The sequence below is a fragment of the Lissotriton helveticus genome, chromosome 1_1 (genome assembly GCF_964261635.1).
Source record: "Lissotriton helveticus chromosome 1_1, aLisHel1.1, whole genome shotgun sequence".
Lineage (NCBI taxonomy): Eukaryota > Metazoa > Chordata > Amphibia > Caudata > Salamandridae > Lissotriton > Lissotriton helveticus.
This window is the reverse complement of record NC_136057.1, coordinates 1,868,910,072-1,868,937,333: the sequence shown is the minus strand read 5'-3', so window position 1 is coordinate 1,868,937,333 and position 27,262 is coordinate 1,868,910,072. Positions and strand designations below refer to the sequence as shown.

Below are 27,262 nucleotides of genomic sequence, written 5' to 3'. Positions count from 1 at the left end.
TAAACGTTTGGGATGTAACCGGTAGCGAATAAATATAAGGACGGTTTGTGCATCTTTGGCGAAGCTCGATGTGTGTGCGCTGCTGCTTGGAGCTTCGGAACACAATCACAAGCAGAAGGGATGGCAAAGCTGGCCAGACTTTCAAACCTGTTATTCACCGGGACATCCAACAGTAATCGAAGGTAGAAGTAGAACTGCGATTTGGTGTAAAACAAATAAAACAGACTAACATAAGATCATCCGAAGGTAACAACCTCATTATTTTTAGGGTAATTACATGGAAACATGAAATGAAAATCTGGAACAAAGGCAAGCCAGCAGGTCTAAAACATCTCTGCCTTTCTAGACCATGGCGTTTTGTGAAAGAGGGGGTGGGGGGGGGGGAGGGGGAGAAAGAAGAGCCCTTTTTTTAATAAAGTGCAAATGCGTATTCGACCCTCGTTTAAACGTGAAGCATGTAGAAATATCGATTCCGTTGCTTTCGGTCAAACATCTTCATCCTTAGATCTGGTCACGTGTCCTTCAATTTTGCCTCACTCCCACCACGTCATACAGCATAAGGCAGTGGATCCGCCCACTTCGCCCACTGTCTCTCTTTGTTGGGTTCCATGGCCCTTTTCGTGGACAAGTATGCCAAGGTTTCCTACCAAGGCTAGCAGGCCCTTCTCTGATTTTATATCTGTTTTCATTTTATGGGTTTTACTTTTTATTTATATTTGTGATGTTACTTATTTTCTATAGTTTTTATTTGTATATTAGTATAAATATATATATTGTATTTATATACTTTTATTTTTAATATTTTATATATTTTATATTTGTGATGGTATGTGTTACTTGTTTCTTTTCCAAACGTACACACCCCGTTTAAACTGTGGCAATTTTAATTTGTATTACTTTGAAACTTGTAATATCTATTGCATATGTTTGCAAAAATGAATTGCATGTTTGCTAGGGCTATCCCAACTGGCTTTGCCAGCGCTCGTTGATTACTTGAAGTTCGCTTTAGAGGAAGTCATAGTTTCACAAGATCAGCCATCTCAATGTTTTAGTGTGAACATTACATAAAGACGTCCTAAAGTGGGAGAGAGTGCGTGGCGCAGTGGCCAGAGCTGCCCACTCGTAAGCTGGCGATCCCAGTTGGAGTCTCTGCGTCGGTGCAACATCCTGTGCAAATCACTTAATCTCCCCGTGCCCACGGACAGGCCTGGATACCCTCATAGGTGATAAACTGTCTATATAAATCAAAAAAACGAATATTAAAGGCGTCAATTTAGGGATACAGCTTTAAAATTTCCCCCACAGTTACCAAGGTTAAAAACTTGGGTGTGCTTTTTGACAGTAGGCTGACGTTCCTTGGCCATGCTAATGCCGTGGTATCGGCTTCGTTTTTCACCTTGAGAATGGTGAAGAAACTGCTTCCGTTTCTTCCTCCTACCGCTGGCAAAACGCTGATGTCCTCCTTGGTACTATCCAAGGTGGATTATTGTAATGGCTTACTGCTTAATGCACAGGAGCAAGTTGTGAATAAGTTACAGCTTGTTCAAAATGCTGCCGCGAGGGTCCTTCTGGGGATACCAAAATACGCCTCTATCTCCCCTATAATAAGAGAGCTTCACTGGCTACCCATAAGAAGCAGGATAAAGTTCAAGGCCATGTGTATAACCTACAAGGCCTTGAACAATAACGGTCCTGACTTCTTCAAAAACGCTTTCAAAATTTATAAGCCCAGTCGAACTCTACGGTCATCTACAGTCCAACAGCTCCAAATCCCCCCAACAAAAAAGGCAACTTGGGGAGATAGACGATTTGTAGTGGCTGCATCCAAACTGTGGAACCAGATTCCATCTCAGATCAAGGAACATACCTCGCTGTTTTCCTTTCGAAAACACCTTAAAACATGGCTTTTTAACCAGTAACATCCTTTAACAACCATGTAATCTGTATGCACTAGCGCCGAGACACCGGAAGGTATTTGTGCGCTCTAGAAATTTTAAAAATAAATAAATAAATAAATAAAGTGAGTGTCTACATGAATGGCGAAATATATCTCTGTTTACCAATTGTCAAGGTAAGCTATCCTGCATAATGATCTATTGCATTTAAAGGGGACCCTCAGCCTGTGTTCTGAATATGGAAGAATGCAGGTACCTGATACAAAACTGAATCTAACACAGTTAAGGAAATATCGAAAGTACATAATCTGATCCTCCTGAGTCGCAGACCTTGGAAAACAAGCACTGATCTGTTTGTTGTTAGCAGAGATTTCATTACAGCACGTGCCGTTGCTAGTCAAAGCTTGTCATATCATTATCTATGCAAAGTGTCTCTTGGTTACAATACTATATCGTATATACAGCGCTTGCTGTCTTGGACTTTAGTTTCGAAGCTCTACCCGCCTAACAATATTATAACCCAACCCTTTGGTATGGTTTTTAGCCCCCCCCCCCCCAAAGGAGGGGGCGCTTATGTGTCCTGTCCAGGACTTTAACGTGTGGCTGGAGGATTACACGCAAACCACGGCAGCAGGTGCAAAACTCGCCGAGGTATTTCTTCAGTTAAAATGAGTATTGCGTTACCCTACCCTTTCTTGAGGGTGGTATATCGCCAGGAAGAAAGCTTCACAATTGGGAACGCTTTGAGTCCAATTTCTGGGTGGCCTTGTGGCATTAATAACAGTAATGTTCTGCTGGCTTTAAGACCCAGCAGTACCAACAGTCTTCTAAATATGGGACTTTTGGGTTGTCTTCACTATTTACTATTCCTTGAAGAAGGTCAAGTTCTTCAGTTTTTGTGGCTTGGAGAGTTATGGTTTTTGTCCTGAGAATGGCCACTCGATCTAGTCGGATAGTCTCATATTTTGAAGATTGTTCAACAAGCTGGAATTGTTGGCATTGCCAATGCTTGTCCTTGTCCGCTTGCCGAGAGAGGGACGGCATTACCTGGCTTGAGAAACAAGGTCGACAGAGCCACTGAGGTGGAGGAGCAAATTTCCAAGTTAGAACGTGTAGTTCAGGGTCTCGAGACAGCAGCGCATACATAGCCTTTCTAGGCTCCCACGGGCTCTCTCAGAATAGGGAGAGGATGAAGAGGGCTGGGCCCGCTGCTGCTTCAGATGTCTGATGGGCTTTAAAAAGGAAGAGGGGGATCTTGACCAGACCAAGTCTTTGACACCCATAGTTTAGTCTTGGTGGGGGAATCCAAGCTCTCTCTCTGTTTCATAAATGAAGAGGGCTCATCTGGCCTTAGCTCACAGGCTCCCTCTCCCCTGCGAACCCTACATCATCCTCGCATCATGAAGGTGCCAAAAGATGAGCACCCGGACACCATTCTTCTGGCAGTATGTAAAAAACAGGAACCATCCACTATGGCTCTAACAGAATCCTTACCTTCCCTGCCTAAGTGAGGCTTGTGGGACAGAAAAAAAAGTCCTTTGAGAGAATTGAACTAAAAACTGAGAAAAATTAAACGTGACTACATACCTACCTTTATCCTGCAAAACTCATGGGACTCCTGGAGGCCAAAGCGCACTTGTTCGATACCCCTGAGGCAGCCTGGCACTGGGTGGCTGACGAGCGAGTCATAGACAAAAATTGCATTCCAAAAGAGGTCTTTGTAAACCAGCTAGACTGCTGGGTGCCAGACCCAGAGAAAGGTATTGACCTGGTAGATGGCAGAGAACAGCCCATTCTGGGGTAGGTGGGACTGAAAAGCAGCTCCGCCAAGAGCCAGACTCGGACTCAGCGTAAGGCAGCTCCAAGCAGGTAAAGAGCTGCCCTCCAACCCAGTCACAGGTTCACATCTGACCAGAAGAGACTGGCCCAGAGGCAAGGGAAGATATGACACTGATCATCACACCAGGTCCCATAGGTCTGGTGTCCTATGCCACTTACTAATTACTCTAGTACCCACAATGGCACACAAGGAACGTATGATGGTTGCAGTTGTATCCATAAATGGGCCTTCTTGCAAGTTGCATGTTCCACTCATCCTTTCTTTCACTTTCTTCTCCGCCCATGTGTCTTCCCTTATTTTACTATTTTTCTGACTTACCTCCTCTCTTCTCTGCATATGTTATGTATTGCAGTGTTGGAATACGGGGTGGGATTCTATGGGTTATTGGATATTGTGTCTTTTCCTGCTTGGGTTTGAGGATTTATACATCCATTTGATTGATAGGATCAGCCTTTTTCTAAGTGTTTTGGAGAAATTAACACTTATTGTAGGTGCTGTTCTACAGTTTCACTCTACTGGCATTGAGTTTATCAAGAAAACAAAAGTGTTGATTGCCCTAACTGTTCACATTCATGATATCTCTAGCAACATCACCATAACTTCACCAAGTTCAGTCCCTATTCTTACCTGGAGTATTGATGGTCTGCTAATTAAGGTTGCACAAGGGATGGTTCTGAAAGTGGGCAAGAGATATGATTCAGGTATCCTCCTTTCACCTGACATGCACTTGATGTAGACGCAATCTAATTTCTTGGCCCATTATGTGTTTTCTACTATAGTTTATGTAGGTCTTGCGAGAGGGTCATGTGGGGAAGCGATAGTGATCAATAGGTGCTTGCTCTTTCAGTTGTTATACATGTGGGGGGGTTCCATTGAGATGCTATATTGCAGTCTTTGGCCAACTGCATGTGACACCACTATCATTGGTTAATGTGCATGCCCCACCTCAGCTGAATGGGCCTTTTTAGAAACTATTAGCTCCCTTGAGTAGCAGCGCCTTTGTGGCGTTCTTGTGCTGGGTGGAGATTTTAATGGAGTGATAGAGGTGTCCCTCGATAGGTCCAGCACCTGTTCACTTCCTCCATGTGATTCCATGGATCTTAAGCTTGTGTGGTGAATCCTTCACCTCGACAAGCGGGAATTCTCTTTCTATTCCAATGCACACAGATCTTTCTTGAGGATCCATCATTTATTGATCCAAGAGTTGATATTGGGCTGGTCCATAGGGCCATGATTTTGTCCTGAGGCCTTTTGCATCACTCACCGATTTAACTTACCCTGGAACAACGGAGAGAGGCAGGATGAGGCTGATGTGGCTAAATGCGTGGTGGTTAACTTACAGTGATTTAGAGTCATACCTGGAAAAGGATGACAATCTCTACTTTGAGATGAACAAAGTCTCTGTGATCTCACCCACTATATTATGGGCAGCCTTCAAGGACTTCATTTGGGGTCAGATAATAAGTTATATTGTGGGACATAATAGGTGCCAGCAAGAATGAGAGCTGCACTTAGAAGCCCTACTCTTAGATCTGAAATCTAGATATTTCTCTTTCAAATCATGGGAGTATACTGAGACGGCTGGAGTATAATAAAAAAAAGTGTTCAGGCAAACCCTCCTGGAGGAGGCCAAGGTGACCTGGCTTGCCTCGCTTAATTGTGGAGTAACAGTGTTGCAAAAAGTGAGTACATTTCTATACCTGGTGTGCAAACAGTATTGAACTAACAACCTATTCATTTCGTGCTCGACTTAAACGGGCCTCAAGTACTAGAATATTTAACAACAAGAGGTGGTGATGGACAGAGTTTCTGAATTAAGCAGAATACTCTCACCCAGTCAAGAGATCAGGGCTAGATCCAACACCGTTTTTTTAGCTCACTGCACCATCCCAGTTCAGAACCTGGCTATATGCAAATTAGTCTGTTCCTGTCCCAGTGCATGATGGGAACAGGGCAAACCAAACTACCAAGCCAATTCTTACACTGGGAAGGAAACAAGCTTCCGGGGACCGGTTTCTGGCATTTCAGCCGTCGTCGGCCCGGCTTGCTTGAATCCTGATGGTGCAATGCCAGAAACCGGTCCCCGGAAGCTTGTTTCCTTTCCAGTAAAGAATTGGCTTGGTAGTTTGGTGTGCCCTGTTCCCATGATGCACTGGGCCAGGGACAGACTAATTTGCATGTAGCCAGGTTCTGAACTGGGATGGTGCAGTGAGCTAAAAAACGGTGATGGATCAAACCCTGATCTCTTGACTGGGTAGGAGTGTTCTGCTTAATTCAGATGCTCTGTCCATCACCACCCCCTTTATGAATCGTTTTGGCCACTATAGGAGTGGAAGGGTATGCTCAGACATGAGTCCCTTGCTCACTGCACCATCAGGATTCAAGCAAGCCGGGCCGAAGACGGCTGTAATGCCAGAAACCGGTCCCCGGAAGCTTGTTTCCTTTCCAGTAAAGAATTGGCTTGGTAGTTTGGTCTGCCCTGTTCCCATGATGCACTGGGCCAGGGACAGACTAATTTGCATGTAGCCAGGTTCTGAACTGGGATGGTGCAGTGAGCTAAAAAAACGGTGATGGATCAAACCCTGATCTCTTGACTGGGTAGGAGTGTTCTGCTTAATTCAGATGCTCTGTCCATCACCACCCCCTTTATGAATCGTTTTGGCCACTATAGGAGTGGAAGGGTATGCTCAGACATGAGTCCCTTGCTCACTGCACCATCAGGATTCAAGCAAGCCGGGCCGAAGACGGCTGTATTGCCAGAAACCGGTCCCCGGAAGCTTGTTTCCTTTCCAGTAAAGAATTGGCTTGGTAGTTTGGTCTGCCCTGTTCCCATGATGCACTGGGCCAGGGACAGACTAATTTGCATGTAGCCAGGTTCTGAACTGGGATGGTGCAGTGAGCTAAAAAACGGTGATGGATCAAACCCTGATCTCTTGACTGGGTAGGAGTGTTCTGCTTAATTCAGATGCTCTGTCCATCACCACCCCCTTTATGAATCGTTTTGGCCACTATAGGAGTGGAAGGGTATGCTCAGACATGAGTCCCTTGCTCACTGCACCATCAGGATTCAAGCAAGCCGGGCCGAAGACGGCTGTAATGCCAGAAACCGGTCCCGGAAGCTTGTTTCCTTTCCAGTAAAGAATTGGCTTGGTAGTTTGGTCTGCCCTGTTCCCATGATGCACTGGGCCAGGGACAGACTAATTTGCATGTAGCCAGGTTCTGAACTGGGATGGTGCAGTGAGCTAAAAAACGGTGATGGATCAAACCCTGATCTCTTGACTGGGTAGGAGTGTTCTGCTTAATTCAGATGCTCTGTCCATCACCACCCCCTTTATGAATCGTTTTGGCCACTATAGGAGTGAAAGGGTATGCTCAGACATGAGTCCCTTGCTCACTGCACCATCAGGATTCAAGCAAGCCGGGCCGAAGACGGCTGTAATGCCAGAAACCGGTCCCTGGAAGCTTGTTTCCTTTCCAGTAAAGAATTGGCTTGGTAGTTTGGTCTGCCCTGTTCCCATGAAGCACTGGGCCAGGGACAGACTAATTTGCATGCAGCCAGGTTCTGAACTGGGATGGTGCAGTGAGCTAAAAAACGGTGATGGATCAAACCCTGATCTCTTGACTGGGTAGGAGTGTTCTGCCTAATTCAGATGCTCTGTCCATCACCACCCCCTTTATGAATCGTTTTGGCCACTATAGGAGTGGAAGGGTATGCTCAGACATGAGTCCCTTGCTCACTGCACCATCAGGATTCAAGCAAGCCGGGCCGAAGACGGCTGTAATGCCAGAAACCGGTCCCCGGAAGCTTGTTTCCTTTCCAGTAAAGAATTGGCTTGGTAGTTTGGTCTGCCCTGTTCCCATGATGCACTGGGCCAGGGACAGACTAATTTGCATGTAGCCAGGTTCTGAACTGGGATGGTGCAGTGAGCTAAAAACGGTGATGGATCAAACCCTGATCTCTTGACTGGGTAGGAGTGTTCTGCTTAATTCAGATGCTCTGTCCATCACCACCCCCTTTATGAATCGTTTTGGCCACTATAGGAGTGGAAGGGTATGCTCAGACATGAGTCCCTTGCTCACTGCACCATCAGGATTCAAGCAAGCCGGGCTGAAGACGGCTGTAATGCCAGAAACCGGTCCCCGGAAGCTTGTTTCCTTTCCAGTAAAGAATTGGCTTGGTAGTTTGGTCTGCCCTGTTCCCATGATGCACTGGGCCAGGGACAGACTAATTTGCATGTAGCCAGGTTCTGAACTGGGATGGTGCAGTGAGCTAAAAAACGGTGATGGATCAAACCCTGATCTCTTGACTGGGTAGGAGTGTTCTGCTTAATTCAGATGCTCTGTCCATCACCACCCCCTTTATGAATCGTTTTGGCCACTATAGGAGTGGAAGGGTATGCTCAGACATGAGTCCCTTGCTCACTGCACCATCAGGATTCAAGCAAGCCGGGCCGAAGATGGCTGTAATGCCAGAAACCGGTCCCCGGAAGCTTGTTTACTTTCCAATAACGAATTGGCTTGGTAGTTTGGTCTGCCCTGTTCCCATGATGCACTGGGCCACGGACAGACTAATTTGCATGTAGCCAGGTTGTGAACTGGGATGGTGCAGTGAGCTAAAAAATGGTGATGGATCAAACCCTGATCTCTTGACTGGGTAGGAGTGTTCTGCTTAATTCAGATGCTTTGTCCATCACCACCCCCTTTATGAATCGTTTTGGCCACTATAGGAGTGGAAGGGTATGCTCAGACATGAGTCCCTTGCTCACTGCACCATCAGGATTCAAGCAAGCCGGGCCGAAGACGGCTATAATGCCAGAAACCGGTCCCCGGAAGCTTGTTTCCTTTCCAGTAAAGAATTGGCTTGGTAGTTTGGTCTGCCCTGTTCCCATGATGCACTGGGCCAGGGACAGACTAATTTGCATGTAGCCAGGTTCTGAACTGGGATGGTGCAGTGAGCTAAAAAACGGTGATGGATCAAACCATGATCTCTTGACTGGGTAGGAGTGTTCTGCTTAATTCAGATGCTCTGTCCATCACCACCCCCTTTATGAATCGTTTTGGCCACTATAGGAGTGGAAGGGTATGCTCAGACATGAGTCCCTTGCTCACTGCACCATCAGGATTCAAGCAAGCCGGGCCGAAGACGGCTGTAATGCCAGAAACCGGCCCCCGGAAGCTTGTTTCCTTTCCAGTAAAGAATTGGCTTGGTAGTTTGGTCTGCCCTGTTCCCATGATGCACTGGGCCAGGGACAGACTAATTTGCATGTAGCCAGGTTCTGAACTGGGATGGTGCAGTGAGCTAAAAAACGGTGATGGATCAAACCCTGATCTCTTGACTGGGTAGGAGTGTTCTGCTTAATTCAGATGCTCTGTCCATCACCACCCCCTTTATGAATCAAGTACTAGAATGACGTTCCATAGCCAAGGCTTTCGCAACGTATTATAGAACCGTACATGCAATGAGAGAAACCTCTGCCATACAGAATCGAGACAATTTTATTAAAGACCGTCCCATGCAATGCCTACTGCAGGTGTCAAGGGAATCCATACCAGGGAAATCCCAGATGTAGAGCTTTCAGTGACAGTGAGTCGGCTTCAAATTGGTTAAACGTAGGGCCATTACATTTCTCAAGCAACTTAGCAAAAGACTCTACTCCATATGTGGCCAATGCTCAAGGTATCGCTGACCATTGGTGGATTTGCAGTGATCGACTTGACATAATATCAGGCGCCTAGACTCTCGCACAAGCCAGTCAAATGGATGCCCCCAAAGGCCTTCGAATGGTTGGCTTTGAGGAAGCATTTGACTGTCAGATGAAACTACCTATGTGCATTGTTGAATGAATGAATGACTCAAGGAATGTATTTGTGTGATTACTTAAACTCATTACAAAAAAAACGTAGAAGAAACAATCAAGTTAAAACAATTCTAATAAAAAGTACTTAGTAAAATCCTACTGGAAACGTGGTTTGTAATAAATTACCTCTCACGCCATTCGCCGTCTGCAGCTAGTGCAGAACCAGGCTGCCCGCCTGATTCATGGCCTGCCTAAATACCACCGAGCCACTCCCTTACTGCAGGCATTGCACTGGCTGCCGGTGAAAGAGCGTGCCTTGTTTAAACTTGGTTGCACCACCTTCCAGGCTAAAACAGGCACCGCCCCGGAATTCATTTGTTCTGCCATCACCCCCTACATTCCTGGACGAGAGCTTAGGTCCACTCATCAGGCTCTGCTAACTATCCCCCGCTTCAGTAAGAAAAAGACTGGTGGTACGAAATTTGCAGTACTTGCTCCTTCGTTTTGGAACTCCCTTCCTTCGGAACTCCGCATGTCATCTTCCTACATGGAATTCCGGAAGGGTCTCAAAACTTTTCTTTTCTCTCGAGCCTACAATGCTTAATCCCCCTCTGCTCCTGCCCGCTTCTCTCAATCCAACAGCGCCATGAAACCGCATGGTAAAAGTGCGCTATAGAAAAGTTTTTAAATTCAAATTCAAATTTATAGTTGCATATTTCTCCTCTGGTAAATTTAAGACAGGGCTGCTACAAGTATTTAAGTATGGTCAATTCTAAGTCTTTAGCAAAGTGGCAGTGTTTTTTAGACTCATCGTGCTGCAGAGAGGCAAGGAGTATTTGTTGAAAATATGACTGTACAGCCATACTTAGAATGTGCAAGATTGAGGAGTCCATGATGGGTGTAGGACTTGTCAGCTTCGGAAGATCATGTGCAGACAGGGTCCCTGGTGGCGTTAAACTCGTCTGGATGTTGATCGCTCCCCAGCAGTGCCATTTTGTGTTTCAGAAGGGAGTGGGCAAGCGGCATACATTTGCCGAAATTGGCCATGTCTTTCACAGTCACCAAGGTGTAAAGCTGACAGCTTTGTTTGTTGTGTGACTGCCACGGTGGAGTAAGATAGGCTAAGATGGATTCGACGGGCCTCTCACAGAGCCATGCATCAGAAGAGTGAGTATATGTGCCTGTGATTCCTTTTTATGCTTGCACAGTCTGCACTCAGTGAAGCCTGTGAGCAGCTCCCAAGTTGGATGTCTTTCTCTTAGGGGGAGCAGGAAAAGCCTTGCTACTAAGATCAGATTTAAGGCCCATCTCCCCACGGACTGATTGAGGTGGGGCTTTGTTGATGGCAGTAAGAGCGGCAGTTTCATGGTTTCGTGGAGGTCCCTTGTGTGGAGAATTTCCAAGTCTAACCTCTTTTCCGCGGCCTGAAAAAAATTGACGCGTGCGTGGGTCACAAGGCCCCCGGCCGTCCTTTGCACATGCCCACTGTGACGTCGGATGAACGGGGGCCGTTCGACACATCACAGAGGTTAAAATGCAAGATCATAGTCGCAGATGTCTGTTTATTACTGTCTTGACAATTAAATAGTCAATGATGTTCAGATCCCAGTTCTCTGTGGCCAATAGCAAGGATACCTTTGCTGCGGTGAGTTTTACAGGCCAGGGGTTGTGCGGTTTACTGAGAATAGTTTTTATAAGTTCCTTCATGGAATTTTCTGCGGCCGCAGTTGCCAGATAGAAATATTTTACCAGGGCAGCCAACCCTTCTAATTTCTGTTGTATAAGATCGAATTCTAGGCGGTGCAGTGTTGAAAAAACTAAATATTGACCCAAACTTTCCAAAATATGCCTTCCTTCTATATACACCTATAGAAGCTAGAGCTCAGCTCCATGGAATACCAAAAGATGCATTTCCGATAACAAGGGGAGCTAGGCAGGGGTCCAGTTCAGTTTCGCACAAACGCCCTTGCCATTGGGAAAGTGGTTTAGGATAGATGCCCAATTCAGGGATCTTAGTGGCTGCTTTGGACTGAAGAAAGTTTCCCTGTAAGCGGAGCACCTATTGCTCTTCCTCAGATTACCGAACTGCTTGAACCCCGAGGCCTTGAAAATGTTTGACATTTTTGGAAATTGTTCTGGCCTTAAGGTCAGCTTATCTAAATTGGTCTACTACCCAATCGGGCCTTCTTCTTCCAACCTTACATGGGCTGCCTGCCTTCATATAGCAACTGTAGGCGTTTATGTAACAGCAGATATCGCCTTATCCAGGCAAAATAACCTCCCTCCCTCTGGAGAGTGCTGTACCACTTCAAAATTATCTCTAGAAGATCTTGTGATCTTTTTTGTCAATGTCTATTCTTTTTAGTAGGGGTTTCTCTGAAATGGACTCCTCTATAGTGACAGTGGCCTAGTGCTTCAGATCTTATTTTGGTGGTGTCAGGGAGCCGCCAATATAGCCCTGGACTTCATTCGTCACACGTAATAGTGGTGCATAAATGGGTGACTGGCCTGTATTCAGATCTAGCTTTCGCAGGTAAAAGATTGGCAATAGGAGAGACTCATCCCTCACACTTCCCATATGAGGGAAAACCCCTTTATGGATCTGTGCCATGCTGGGCCAGGTACACGCCCTGCAGGTCTTCAAGTGGTCTGACAACATCAGAATATCGAAACTTGATGTTGTCATGTCCCTAGACACCCTCAACTTGGTTTCTGAACTCCAATCTGACTTTGATCTGCATAAAAGCCAATTATTTAAATAAGCGCAGCTCCTACATACTCTGACTCACTGGACATCCCAAGTTTGAATCCACTGGAAGCCAAGCTACCAATGGGCGACATCACATTTCTAATGTCTACTGCTCACTAATGATCCACACGCCTGATGCATTCCCTGCTCTCAGACTAGCCTGGGAGGTGGGCCTGGGATTACTTGCAGAGGAAGAATGGCAGGCTGGTTGAAAACCTATGCAGGATATACTGTGAGCGATGCTTTGGTAGTTCTGACGGGAGAGTTCTCCAGAATACTTGCAATATTGGTGTCCTACGGGAGATTTCATGCACACAGTCTGGTCATATCCTATGATCCAGCCCTTTGTGAGGAGGTGACTCTGTCTCTGCAGGGGTTAGGTTGAGGACAATCTGAAGCTGACTCTGCAATAGATCTACATTAGTCCTTTTGCAAACAGACCTCATCATTGCTAAAGATCACACAGCATGGAGGGGGCTAGAGGTTGAGCCAACCGTCCTGGACACCTGGGCTTGAGGGATGGATCACTATATGGCCCTTGAGATTCCGATCTACACGACCAGAGGATGCCCCAGAAACATCACAAACTATGCGGAGACTAGCGTCAGCATGGAGGTCTTGTGTGTGGTTAAGGGACTGTGTTCGATATTTTGTAATGATGGGGCGATTTAGGGTTGTGATATGGAATGTACAATGTCATGTTATTGTTCGGCTGATCTGCTCTGGATGTGTATGCTCTTTTATGCTTCTATGATGTAAATCCATATGTGGTTTGTTATAATTATATTCATCACTATATGTAACATGTCAATAAATATTTGATTAAGAACAAAATGGTAACACTATAAAATACAGAACAACTGCCTAAATCTTACACTCAGGCACATCATGAAACAAATATAAATAGAAAAAGGGACCCCCTGTAACTAGTAACAAGTTCCTAGGTCAGGGCAATGATATTTCAAATATAACAAATCCTAGGCAACTTGAGGGTCCTGAAGGTTATCAGGTACATCAACACATGTATAACAAATGTGACAGTGTACTGAACAAATAACAGCAATTGAATTTAAAAAGTATATTGATAATTTATTTTAAAAAACACAAGAATACACATGAAGGATAAAAACCACATAGGGTGGCAATAATACAGTGAATAACAATTATGTCAAAATAATATACGACATAAAATAATGTGAATACAATACATATACAATGAACAGTTAATACAAAATTTAATTAAAAAACAGTGGGTTAAATGGTAATCTCTACGCGCGTTTCGGCGTTACACACGCCTTCTTCTGGAGAACCACTTGAAGATTCTAAGAGAAAACAATTTAAACATTATGATTACAAAAAACATATTGCACACTCCAGTACACTGTCATTGATGAAAGAAACTACTTGTAGGTAGAGGCATTGAGTTGAAAAAGCTGGCTTAAGTTCACGAAAGGAAGATGTATTTATTAAAGGTGAAATACATAATCAAACCACCAGACGAAAATATCGTGCAAGGGATGAAATTGTGCAGAAAAAAAAGAGGGAGAAATGAAAGGATGAAGCAGCATAAGATATAGATCCACTTAGGCATCCCCATGTGACAAGAACCTTCAGTGAACATGTTTAAAGTTGAAGAAAGAAAACTATGAGTCTTTACCTAAAGGAACAATTAAGAATGGGCGCAAGATGACGCAAGGGAAGTTATTCATAAGGGTGGCTAAAACTCGAGACTGGAAAGGAAATAACAGGGAAGTGCTTTATTGAGGTAGTAGCAAGTAATGCACCTAGGTGCAAAAGCAAATGATAAGTCGTGAGGGGTCTATTTACCTACAAATGAACAATTTATTGAGGAAGCCAATGGTAGATGGCGAATTCAGTTGATATGGATTTAAATCACAATCTTCATTTGTAAGAACTATTGGGGAACAGGGATTGAAATATATCAATTTCACAAAAAAAACACTATGGGAAAGGTACCAGAAATGGTATTATTTTTTGGATGTTATACTACCTGATGAAGTAAAAGATCAAAGTCTACAAATAAATAGACTTTGAACAAAGGCCCAATGATGGGGCACTTCAGGATTAAGCAGGTTTGATGCACTGCTAGTTACAAGTCACGACTCGGGACACCAAGCGACCTGTAGGGTGACAAAGGGAAAGCATAGAAGCCCCAATATGAGACATATTAAAAGGCTAAGCTATGACATAAGGTCGAGCATGCAGGGTAAAAATAAATACCTTGAATAAATGTTAAGAACTGGATAATCTTGATATATCATCGACTATGTTTGCCAGTTGGGTCAGATATAGATGAACTAAAAATTAAAAGAGCAGACAGTATATATAATACATCTAACTCTATCTACTGTCCTACAGCTAGATGTTCATGTATTTGATCGTTAGGCAGGAATCTAAATGAAAATCTGTCAATGGTTTGATTAAAAAATGACAAATACAGCCTGCAAGTAAATGGTCATGTCGTTAACGGAAGCGCCTTCATTCCAAACAGTAAACTGATAGATATAGTATATGCAGACGATGCCTATTGTCAGGATAGCTTGGGGGGTCAAAACTCCACCCGGGCTGCATAGTAGTCGGCATGCGGGTAAAATAATATTCATGTTAGAGAGCATGTTTTCATCGTCTGCATATACTTTAGCTATCCGTTTACTGTTTGGAATGAAGGCGCTTCCGTTAACAACATAACCATTTACTTGCAGGCTGTATTTGTCGTTTTTTAATCAAACCATTGACAGATTTTCATTTAGATTCCTGCATAACGATCAAATACATGAACATCTAGCTGTAGGACAGAAGATAGAGTTAGATGTATTATATATACTTTCTGCTCTTTTCATTTTTAGTTCATCTATATCTGACCCAACTGGCAAACCTAGTCGATGATATATCAAGATTATCCGGTTCTTAACATTTATTCAAGGTATTTATTTTTACCCTGTATGCTCGACCTTATGTCATAGCTTAGCCTTTTAATATGTCTCATATTGGGCCTTCTATGTTTTCCCTTTGTCACCCTACAGGTCGCTTGGTGTCCCGAGTGGTGACTTGTAACTAGCAGTGCATCAAACCTGCTTAATCCTGAAGTGCCCCATCTTTGGGCCTTTGTTCAAAGTCTATTTATTTGTAGACTTTGATCTTTTACTTCATCAGGTAGTATAACATCCAAAAAATAAACCTTTCCCATAGTGTTTTTTTGTGGAATTGATATATTTCAATCTCTGTTCCCCAATAGTTCTTACAAATGAAGATTGTGATTTAAATCCTTATCAACTGAAGTCGCCATCTACCATTGGCTTCCTCAATAAATTGTTCATTTGTAGGTAAATAGACCCATCACGACTTATCATTTGGTTTTTCACCTAGGCGCATTACTTGCTACTACCTCAATAAAGCACTTCCCTGTTATTTCCTTTCCAGTCTCGAGTTTTATCCACCCTTACGAATAACTTCACTTGCGTCATCTTGCGCCCATTCTTAACTGTTCCTTTAGGTAAGGAATCATAGTTTTCTTTCTTCACCTTTAAACATGTTCACTGAAGGTTCTTGCCACATGGGGATGCCTAAGTGGATCTATATCTTATGCTGCTTCATCCTTTCATTTCTCCCTCTTCCTTTTTTCTGCACAATTTCATCCCTTGCACAATATTTTCGTCTGGTGGTTTGATTATGTATTTCACCTTTAATAAATACATCTTCCTTTTGTGAACTTAAGCCAGCTTTTTCCACTCAATGCCTCTACCTACAAGTAGTTTCTTTCATCAATGACAGTGTACTGGAGTGTGCAATATGTTTTTTGTAATCATAATGTTTAAATTGTTTTCTCTTAGAATCTTCAAGTGGTTCTCCAGAAGAAGGCGTGTGTAAAGCCGAAACGAGCTTAGAGATTACCATTTAACCCACTGTTTTTTAATTAAATTTTGTATTAACTGTTTATTGTATATGTATTGTATTCACATTATTTTATGTCTTATATTATTTTGACATAATTGTTATTCACTGTATTATTGCCACCCTATGCGGTTTTTATCCTTCATGTGTATTCTTGTGTTTTTTAAATAAATGACCAATATACTTTTTAAATTCAATTGCTGTTATTTGTTCAGTACACTGTCACATTTGTTATACATGTGTTGATGTACCTGATAACCTTCAGGACCCTCAAGTTGCCTAGGATTTGTTATATTTGAAACATCATGAAACAAAGCCTGCAGGGTCAGAATAAAATCAAAAAGTGTTCATTAGAAAAACAGCAGCAGAGAAATAATTTCTCATTGAAAGCACAGCTAAAGCAGAAATGGTGCTCGTGAGAACACCTATACGCACCCGAAATAATGTTTCTTAAAATCAAAGAGGCAACTAATAAAGAAGAGCCTACTAGAAAGGCAGAATCCCCAGAAATAGTGTACATCAGAACATAAAGAGACCTCAGACAAATATTCATCCGAAACTGAAAAGCTGCTGAAATGGCACTCACCAGAATTTTAAGCAACAGCAAAAACAACTCCGTTCAGCAAGAAACTTTAAAAATCGGACCCAGTATATATAATGCAATAGCAGCAAAGAACCCACCAGAGAGAGAATGATAGTGACCATCAGGGGAGAGAAACACCAGAAACTGCGGCGATCAGAATACAGGAGCAACAGACAGCCCCAGTAGAAATAGCACATATCATAACAGAGAGCAACAACAGAAAAAGTGCACATCAGGGACATATGGCCCCCGAGATGCAGTGCAACAAAAGAACTAGAATTTACTTGAAACAAAGAAGGACTAGAAATAGGACCCAATGGAAATAGAGCAAACATATAAGTAGTGTCATCAGAAGAATAGTACTAGCAGAAATTGTGTCAATCAAACTTTGTAATCAAAGACACAGCAGCATCACATATTGAGCCTATAAGATATACAGCAGAAAAAGAAATAGTGCTTGTTGTAACCCTGAAAAACACCAAAGATTTGCCGGGTCCATAAAGAAAACGCAAGCAAAAATAGTGCCTATGAGAAACAGAGGAACAGCATAATAGTACCGACGAGAAAGAGAGCAACAACAGAAAAAGCAAGTCGATACTACATTCAGCAGAAAATGTGTAGCCATCAGAAACAAGCTTTGGCAAAGCCCCTTGGTATGACATTGGCTGACACTGACAGCCTTTTGTCTTTGTCAATGTTTGTTTTGTCAAGATTTATGCAAAACTTTATTGTTTGGGAAGCTGTTGTGCTATTGCCAATCTAAAAAAAAGAATTGGCTAAAAGCAAAAATAGGTTTTGGTTCAAGAAAACTCACTTTGCCCTAGTACTCCCTGGCAATAAAGGGAACTATTTTATGTGTGGATGTGTTCTTGTGAAAGAGGAGAAAGCTGTGGCTAACACTGACGTTAGGCATGGCTGAAGCGGGCTGACCCATTGACTCATGCTGTGGTGGGTGAAAGAAAGATGTGAATGACATAAATAAGTATTTTTAAATTCAATACATTTTTATTGACTGTAACAGAACATAAAGAGAGATAACCAAAAATAATAAATACAGAAATAATACTCACAGTAATGTAGTATACATAAACATAGTCTATGAGTGCAATGAATACTGAATGGGGTATTTTTATACATGATGATATGAAGAAATGGGTTAACCAAGTCACATGGTTGAGAGTATCGAAGTGTAATGATGCTCAAGGGTGATGGAAGAGATTACAAGCAGAGTTTATGCATAGTGATAAGAGGTAAGGAGAAAGGAAAGGAGTGATAATAGTAGGGGTGTGGGTATGAGTGGAAGGCGAGGGAGGGAATGGTGGGAATATTATTATCCATTTGGGAAGGGCCTCCAGGGAGATTACTCAATTTCAAAGTGATAAATGAATTTGGAGGTTGGATAGGTATTATGGATTTTGGGGTGACAAATGTATGTAATTTAGCCCAGATGTTAAATTAGGATTTAGTTGTAGATTAGGAAGTGTTTAGGTAAGTGTCTGTATTTCTTAAGATTTGTGTCCACGTCCTCCATGTATGTATGGATAGTTGTAAAAAGCCCTTTCATTCTGAAAGGATAGATTTAATTCATTTAGTTAATATTAGGTCTTAAAATAGAATGTCTGTTTAATTTAAGGCCTGAGTGGTGTTTTGTGTGAAGGACCCAAGAGTTATAGAGGCTAGGACCAGGTAGCAGCTTAAGTTGAAGATATTGTGTAAGTAGGAGCAGATATTGATCTAGAAAGTTTTAATGAAGAGACTGTTGAGTAGCAGGTGTTTGAAGCTCCCTTGATTCATCTTGCAGGACCAGAATTGCCTGACTCGAGGAGACCTAGTTCGAATAGTTTAAGAGGAGTCCAATGAACCAGGTGTGCTGTCCAGAATCTACATTGTAGCAAGGAGCGGAAATTTTGGCTGTGGTAAGTCTTGACCAAATTTCCTCCTAGTCTAGTGATTTGGATTGGAGTAGGTTTAGATGCCTGGAGTAGGATGATGTGAGAAGAGTGCAGATTTCACATGCACAATGGTCTCCTTTTTCTATTTTTCAAGCATGCAAGGGAGGTCGGTTTTATGAGGGGATTTAGATTTTGACATGGTGCTTTTAATTTTCAAAAAGTTAAAAAACTTCAGATCTGTGAGATTGTGGTCAGATTTAATGTTAGAAAATGTGGTTTTCTAAATGTATTTCTTTGTTTGCCTAGTTTTGGTAGAAGAATTTTGCCGTCTGATCTTAGGCTAGGATTGTGCCAAAATGAGGCTAGATTGGAGTGTTTTTCATTTTGTTTGTAAGTTCATTGTGTTCTTGTCATGTGGCTTGTACTTTTTCCATAAGGATAGGCCTTTGAGTGTTCTGAATAATGTTTTTCATAGTTATCAAAGCAGTATTTTGAACAGATGAATGTGTTCCAAGTCATATCAGAGGGTTACTGTGAGGTTCCGGAATCCATTGTAGCCCTTACTTTGCAAAACTGAAGTTTGGTATCTATGAGATTAATGTCTAGAAATGTTTTCGAAGTTTGTAGTCTTATTTTTTTTAGGAGGAGTTGTTTACATTTTTTTTATGACCATATGAAGGTTGAAAGGAGGGTGTCAATTTTGCCGAGTTTTGTATCAGATAGGAGACATACTGTTATGTTATGTTATTGGGGTCTAATAGAGCGCTCGGCTACTCGGGCAGAGTGTCCCGGCGCTATACAGATCTGTCGAGGAATGACCAAAAAAACACAAGCAAACTATTGTCCATAAAGCCAAGTCTTAAGCCCCTTCCTAAAGGACAACAGGTTGTCTAATTTCCTGAGGGAAAGGGGCAGTTTGTTCCAGATTTGGGGGGCCAGCTGTCTGTATGAGCGCCCACCAATGCGCGCTCGTTTAGTTGCGAGGACGATGGCCAGAGCTTGAGAGGTGGAACGAAGAGATCAAGAGGGAAAATAGAACCGCACTCTTTTCCTTAAATAAACCGCACCAATACCATGCAAGGATTTGAAGGCCATGATAAGAGTCTTAAAAAGAATACGTTTGCGCACAGGCAGCCAATGAAGCAAATTCAGAAGAGCCGAAGTATGAGCCCTGCAGCTGAGGCCAAAAAGGGCCCTTGCCGCTGAATCCTGTACCGATTGGAGGCGATATTCCGGGAGGCCCAAATAAAGTACATTGGCGTAATCCAACCTGGAACCGATCAACGCCTGAACCGTAATCCTCCTGTGGCCATGGGAGAGAAAGGGAAGAAATTTCCTGAGGGTTCGTAACAGGCCAAAACACTGGCCGACTACGTTTAGAATCTGGGGTTTAGGGTGAAACCATTATCGATTTTTACACCCAGATTCTTTGCCAGAGAGGTGGCTGATGATGGAGGGTAGATATCAGTAGGCCACCAAGATTTCCAATGGGCATCAGGGGGGCGTCCAAAGAAAAGAATCTCAGACTTATCCGAGTTGCATCTTAGCTGATTCAGTTGAAACCAGGAGAAAACGGCTTCAAGGCAGCTCCGGATGGTGTTGCCGACGAAATCTGTGTTCTTATCGCAGGTAAAGAGAAGCTGCGTATCGTCGGCATAGGACACAATCCTGGCTCCATGAGATTCCACCAATTCAGCCAAAGGAGACAAATAAATATTAAAAAGAGTGGGACTCAACACCGACCCCTGTGGAACTCCCACATCCAGCGGGGGATCAGTAGCCGAGAAAGGGGGGGCCCATATCGATTGTTGGCGACCAGACAGGAAAGACTCAAACCAGTTGAATACCGTCCCTCTCAGTCCAATCTCCTGGAGTCTTGAAAGAAGACGTCTGTGAGGGACGGTATCAAAGGCCGCCGATAAATCAAGTAGAACCAACATTGCCTTCCCTCCACTGTCCAAAACCTCCTTTATTGACTCCGTGACTTCCAATAATACGGTCTCTGTGCTCAAGTTTGAGCGAAAACCGGATTGGGTATGATGGAGAATGTCTCGGGTTTCAAGGAAGTTTGAAAGGGTGGAGTGGACATGCTTTACCACAATTTTGGCAAAGGCAGGGAGCAGTGAGATCGGTCTATAGTTGGAATGGACTAAGGGGTCCAAATTGGTTTTTTTTAATAACGGAAGAATGTGCGCCATTTTCCATGCACTGGGAACAGTAGCATGTAGGAGAGAATTTAGACATTAAAGAGGTAGGGGAGGTGAATTCCTTGACTATCTTAAAAATTTATTTGCTAATATTAGCAGCTGATTCTATTCTTTTAGAGAAGTGTGATTTTTTCTTTATAACAATAGCCCTATGATAACCTTTAATGAGAGCCTTGAATATCTCTTTTGATGGAGCATCATAGTTTTTGCGTCACACTCTTTTGGCTTTCTTACAGCGCCTTCTGGTCTCATGAAGCGCTGGTGTAAACCAGGGGGCCGAGGCACGCGGATCTTTTTTTGACTGAGTGGAGAGGGGCGCTATCTCGTCAAGACGCTGCATAAGCCAAGATTGAAAAGAGCTAAGTCAATTGCCAACTCACCCGTAAGCTGGCAGGGGTGCGTTGCATGAGATTTCTCAAGCATATCGGCCGTGACACGATGATAAGGGCGAGAGGCCGTCAACTGTGAGCCTATGCCAACACTGGCTGCTTTAGAAATTCCCAAAATATCAAAGTTCAGCAAAAAGTGATCGGTCCAAATCAGGGGTAGGGTAGGGAAGGAAATAATAGGAAATGAAGAAAAAACTAGATCAAGGGTATGGCCTTTATTGTGAGTAGCAGAAGAAATATAAGGAGCCAAACCAAATGTACTAGTTACATCCTGAAGTTTCAGGGTATCGGCTGCGTCTGTAACATCCATATGGATGTTAAAATCCCCTAAGAGTAAACAGTGCTTAAATTTCATAATTAATGGGGAAATGGCTAAATGTAGTTCATCATAAAAGGAACCAGAATGGCCAGGCGGTCTGTAGAGCAGCAGACCAGCACACGAGTGATGGGGGGAAAAAGACAGACAAAAACCAAGTGACTCCACCCCCGAGATATCCTCCGTCAGAACCACTGAACAGGAGTAACGCCTATCCACCACAATAGCGACTCCCCCTCCCCTACCTAAAGCTCGATCTTTCCTCACTATATAATAGCTTAGGGGAAGAGCAGTAGAAATATCCGGGCTTGAAGAGTCACCAAGCCAGGTCTCTGTCAGAAAAAGGCATGCCGCCTTATACTCGGTTAGGAGATTGAAAAGATCAAGGGCATGTTTGCCCAGGGACCGAGTGTTAAGTAGCATGCAGGAATAGTTGTTCTGATCAATTTCCCTAATTGGTGCCAGATCTAAAGAATCTACCACACCCGCAGTGTCATTACTAACGGATGTATTCTGAGTTGTCCAGCCGCAACATGTGCAGCTTAAGACATCCGGGTGGTTATTAGGGAACACAGGGCAATCACACCCGATAAGTCCCCTTAAGCTATGTAAAAAATTAGAGTCATATTTATGCGTGCCGTCAAGCATTCCTACTGGTGATCCATTTATGGGGCCTAGCCCGAGCGCCTCCGGGACGCGATACTAATGAGAATATTTATGAGAGATGAAATCATCATTTTGATGCTTCAATATGAACCCACCACATGATGTATTTTGGTGACCAACTGGTGACCAACTGTCAAGAAGATCATTATATGTTTGATAAGACTGGTTTCACTGAATTTAATAGAATCAGTGAAATTGTGTTCAAATCATATTCCAAGATATTTAATTATGTTATATCCCCATTTTAGGCCTGTATTTAGTATGGCTGTAATGGCCTTGTCTGCTTCTACTATCTGAAAGCCTGACTTGAATGGAATCCCTGAATATCATTATTATTTCCTATTGCTATGAGAAGTGGTTCTATTGTTAACAGGAATAATTGACGTGAGAATCGGGACCTTGTCTATTGTCTTTTTGGAGATTAAAATTGCTCAAAAAGTGTCCATTGATTTTGATTCTTGCGGAAGGGTTGCTATAAAGAGCAAGGAACATGTTTATGAAGTGGATGCCTAGCTTAAATCTGTTTAATATTGCCTTTAGAAAGTTCCAAGACACCCTGTGAAAGTCTTTTTCAGTGTCTAAGACCTCCTTGATTGATGGGTTTGAAAGAATGCGTGCTTTTTTTCGATCACATAACGGAACAGTCGGTTGTTGTCAGAAGCTAACCTGCCCTTGAGAAAGCTATTTTGGGATGGAGGGATGACAATTTGAGCAGGGCATCCGATCAATTGGCTAGTATTTTTGCATAGATTATGCAGTCTGTATTGATTAAGGATGTGGAACGTTTATTTTTATGATATTGTGGGTCTTTACCTTTTATTGGTAATACAGTAATGCATTTGATGTGGTTCCTGAGATTTCACCAGTACCTGTGTAGTGCTGAAATAAGGATTCTAAAGGTCGTTGAATGTAGTTGTACTGGCAGCTGTTGAGACTGGAAAGCCATCAGGGCCTGGTGCATTCCCTAATTTTAGAGAAAAGATATACATTTTTTGGGGTTGCGATATGGTATCATTGAGGATCCTTTTGCATTTGTGAAAGATGGCATTTTGGGGCAAGTTTTAAGTTTTTTTTTTAGGTGGGATGCAAAATGCCTACCACAAATGTTTATTCCTTTATATTTATTAATAATGAGATGAGCTTTTTGGGAAAGGATTTTCTTATGTTCCATTTTAGTTTCTCTATTTCAGTCAATATACATTTAAGTTGGTTGGTAACAAGATTTTTCTGAAGCTTCCTGATGTCCTTTTCTAGGGTCTCTAGTTTTAACTTATCATTTTTATTTTTATATGCCAAATGATCAATCATTGACCCTCTATCATTGTTTTAAGAGTGTCCCGTAATATTTGTGGATTGGAGTATGAGGGTGTGTAATGCTCTAAATATCCTTTGATCTGAGTTTTAATAACTTTGGACAGCGATTCCTTTTTTAGTGAGGAAATCATTAATTCTCCATACTTTTTGGTTGGTAGGAGTGGTTGAGATATTGTATGCGATGAAAATGCATGCATGATCCAAGAAGTGTACTGGTTAGTTGGAGACTTAAGAGACTTTACAAACTTGTGAATCGTCCAGTAGTATATAATCAATTCTTGAGAAAGTGTGGTGAGGGAGCGAATAGAACATGTATTCTTTGCCCGTAGGATTGGCTAGCCTCCATTTGTCCTTGAGTTTGTGTGCAGAGAAATTATTTGGCATTTGTTTGTGTGATTTATTTGGTTTTAAGGACCGGTTGGAGATACTGTCTAAGAAGCTATCCCATGGGAGGTTGAAATCACCTCCTAGTGTTAGTCTAGCTTTTGGGGGGAGTTGTGCAAATGTTTTGTTGAGATTGATCTAAAACTCTGGATCATTACTGGTAGGAGCTTAGATGGTAATAATGTATAGCTCAGTGTCTCATTTTTGGAGTCTCGTAATGAGCCACCTCCCCATGCTGTCAGATTCCACTGTCAAAAGTTTAAGACCTGATAGTTTTTAAATTAGTTTTACAAGACGTTTTCTCTTTTTCACAGGAGGGCAGCAGGCAAAGTCTACGATCCAGACTTTGTATAGTAAGTAGGAAAGCTTTATTAAACCCAATTTTTGTTTCTTGTAAAAGGATTACATCCCTTTTAGGTTCATAACAGTAGCCAATAACGCGTCACTGTGTGGTTTATCCCTTTGGTAAATAGAGATACAATTTTAATATCAGTCATTGTGAAACTGTAGTGGAGGTATTATGTTTGGCCTACGTTTGGTGGATATTTTCTTGTGTACAGAATGGAATAATGTATGACAAAAGTGTTTAGGGTTAAAGGTAAATAAAATAAGCAAGTGACATGGTTTTCTTTGGAATTGTAGATGGACCTACCCAGACGTAAAGTAGGGAAGTGAGGATGGGACCATTTTTAATTTATTTCCTGCCGCCAACACTCTTCGAACTGAGGCGACCACCCTTGAGGGATTTGTGAACCCTTTCTTTACTGCCAGGACTTTGCCTACCTCGCCGGACCCGCTTCGCGGGTCCCGCAGCGCCTCTTGTCCTTTGAGGCTGCATCTGCATATTCACAGGGAGCTTGCATCGAGGAGCGGGCAGGTAGCATAGCCGGCGGGGCTGCGAGCATAGGCAGGGACTCCAGTCTCCAGGAGCCCCTGCGCGCCCATTTCACACACCTGGGCTGCTCTCCGCGCTGGCCACGCCCCCCGCTTCACTGGTGTTAAGCCGGCTGTTTCCGAGGAATCGACGGACCATTTTTAATTTATTTCCTGCCGCCAACACTCTTCGAACTGAGGCGACCACCCTTGAGGGATTTGTGAACCCTTTGTTTACTGCCAAGGACCCAGGACTTTGCCTACCTCGCCGGACCCGCTTCGCGGGTCCCGCAGCGCCTCTTGTCCTTTGAGGCTGCATCTGCATATTCACAGGGAGCTTGCATCGAGGAGCGGGCAGGTAGCATAGCCGGCGGGGCTGCGAGCATAGGCAGGGACTCCAGTCTCCAGGAGCCCCTGCGCGCCCATTTCACACACCTGGGCTGCTCTCCCCGCTGGCCACGCCCCCCGCTTCACTGGTGTTAAGCCGGCTGTTTCCGAGGAATCGACGGACCATTTTTAATTTATTTCCTGCCGCCAACACTCTTCGAACTGAGGCGACCACCCTTGAGGGATTTGTGAACCCTTTCTTTACTGCCAAGGACCCAGGACTTTGCCTACCTCGCCGGACCCGCTTCGCGGGTCCCGCAGCGCCTCTTGTCCTTTGAGGCTGCATCTGCATATTCACAGGGAGCTTGCATCGAGGAGCGGGCAGGTAGCATAGCCGGCGGGGCTGCGAGCATAGGCAGGGACTCCAGTCTCCAGGAGCCCCTGCGCGCCCATTTCACACACCTGGGCTGCTCTCCCCGCTGGCCACGCCCCCCGCTTCACTGGTGTTAAGCCGGCTGTTTCCGAGGAATCGACGGACCATTTTTAATTTATTTCCTGCCGCCAACACTCTTCGAACTGAGGCGACCACCCTTGAGGGATTTGTGAACCCTTTCTTTACTGCCAAGGACCCAGGACTTTGCCTACCTCGCCGGACCCGCTTCGCGGGTCCCGCAGCGCCTCTTGTCCTTTGAGGCTGCATCTGCATATTCACAGGGAGCTTGCATCGAGGAGCGGGCAGGTAGCATAGCCGGCAGGGCTGCGAGCATAGGCAGGGACTCCAGTCTCCAGGAGCCCCTGCGCGCCCATTTCACACACCTGGGCTGCTCTCCCCGCTGGCCACGCCCCCCGCTTCACTGGTGTTAAGCCGGCTGTTTCCGAGGAATCGACGGACCATTTTTAATTTATTTCCTGCCGCCAACACTCTTCGAACTGAGGCGACCACCCTTGAGGGATTTGTGAACCCTTTCATTACTGCCAAGGACCCAGGACTTTGCCTACCTCGCCGGACCCGCTTCGCGGGTCCCGCAGCGCCTCTTGTCCTTTGAGGCTGCATCTGCATATTCACAGGGAGCTTGCATCGAGGAGCGGGCAGGTAGCATAGCCGGCGGGGCTGCGAGCATAGGCAGGGACTCCAGTCTCCAGGAGCCCCTGCGCGCCCATTTCACACACCTGGGCTGCTCTCCCCGCTGGCCACGCCCCCCGCTTCACTGGTGTTAAGCCGGCTGTTTCCGAGGAATCGACGGACCATTTTTAATTTATTTCCTGACGCCAACACTCTTCGAACTGAGGCGACCACCCTTGAGGGATTTGTGAACCCTTTCTTTACTGCCAAGGACCCAGGACTTTGCCTACCTCGCCAGACCCGCTTCGCGGGTCCCGCAGCGCCTCTTGTCCTTTGAGGCTGCATCTGCATATTCACAGGGAGCTTGCATCGAGGAGCGGGCAGGTAGCATAGCCGGCGGGGCTGCGAGCATAGGCAGGGACTCCAGTCTCCAGGAGCCCCTGCGCGCCCATTTCACACACCTGGGCTGCTCTCCCCGCTGGCCACGCCCCCCTGTCCACCAATCAATGCCAGGCACTGACAGTGATTAAAACTGATCATAGTTCCCGCTTCGCGGGAGCGCGCGGGAGGGCGCCGGGAGAATCCCGGGACAAGGGCGGGACCGTCTGTGGCCGTCCGGGGCCGAAGGAGGCCGGGCTGGGCCAGGTTATTTACATCTTATGCTGGCATTTTGTGTTTCTGATCACCCTATTGTTTTTTTTCTTGTTATTGGGTTGTGAAAATCTAACCGGTCAGATTTTGTCTTGAGCCATTCCGCCCTGCCTGGTGTAGGCACCTCTGTTCTAGGTCCATTAGATACATTTTTTTAAAAATCTACCAAGGAGGTAGATATGGACCTACTCCTAGCAGAGAGAAGAGCAGAGCGTCGACGATCAATTGAGCAGATAAAGAAAATCTCACTGCAGTCACAAACAGTTTTAAACTCTACCCATGATTTGGCTGCCCAAGGGTTGAGCTCAATTGAGGCCGATGCTACTGACATTAATCAAACCCCAAGAATATTTAGATTTCCAATTATTTCCCCGCTTTGTGTTAATGCCACTAGCGGTGATCA

General features: G+C 44.2%; 1 protein-coding gene across 2 annotated transcripts in view; it reads left to right on the top strand.

Annotated features, from left to right (window-relative positions):
- KIAA0040 (KIAA0040 ortholog) overlaps positions 1–27,262 on the top strand; it is a 158,733-nt gene that overhangs the window by 63,028 nt on the left and 68,443 nt on the right. The window contains exon 1 of one of the 2 annotated variants that reach the window (XM_078641992.1): positions 18,577–18,693. The exons of the other annotated variant lie outside the window; for it this stretch is intronic. The gene's annotated coding sequence lies outside the window, so the exon portion shown is untranslated. Of the gene's footprint in view, positions 1–18,576; positions 18,694–27,262 lie in introns of those variants that run through there. 2 annotated transcript variants of the gene reach the window in all.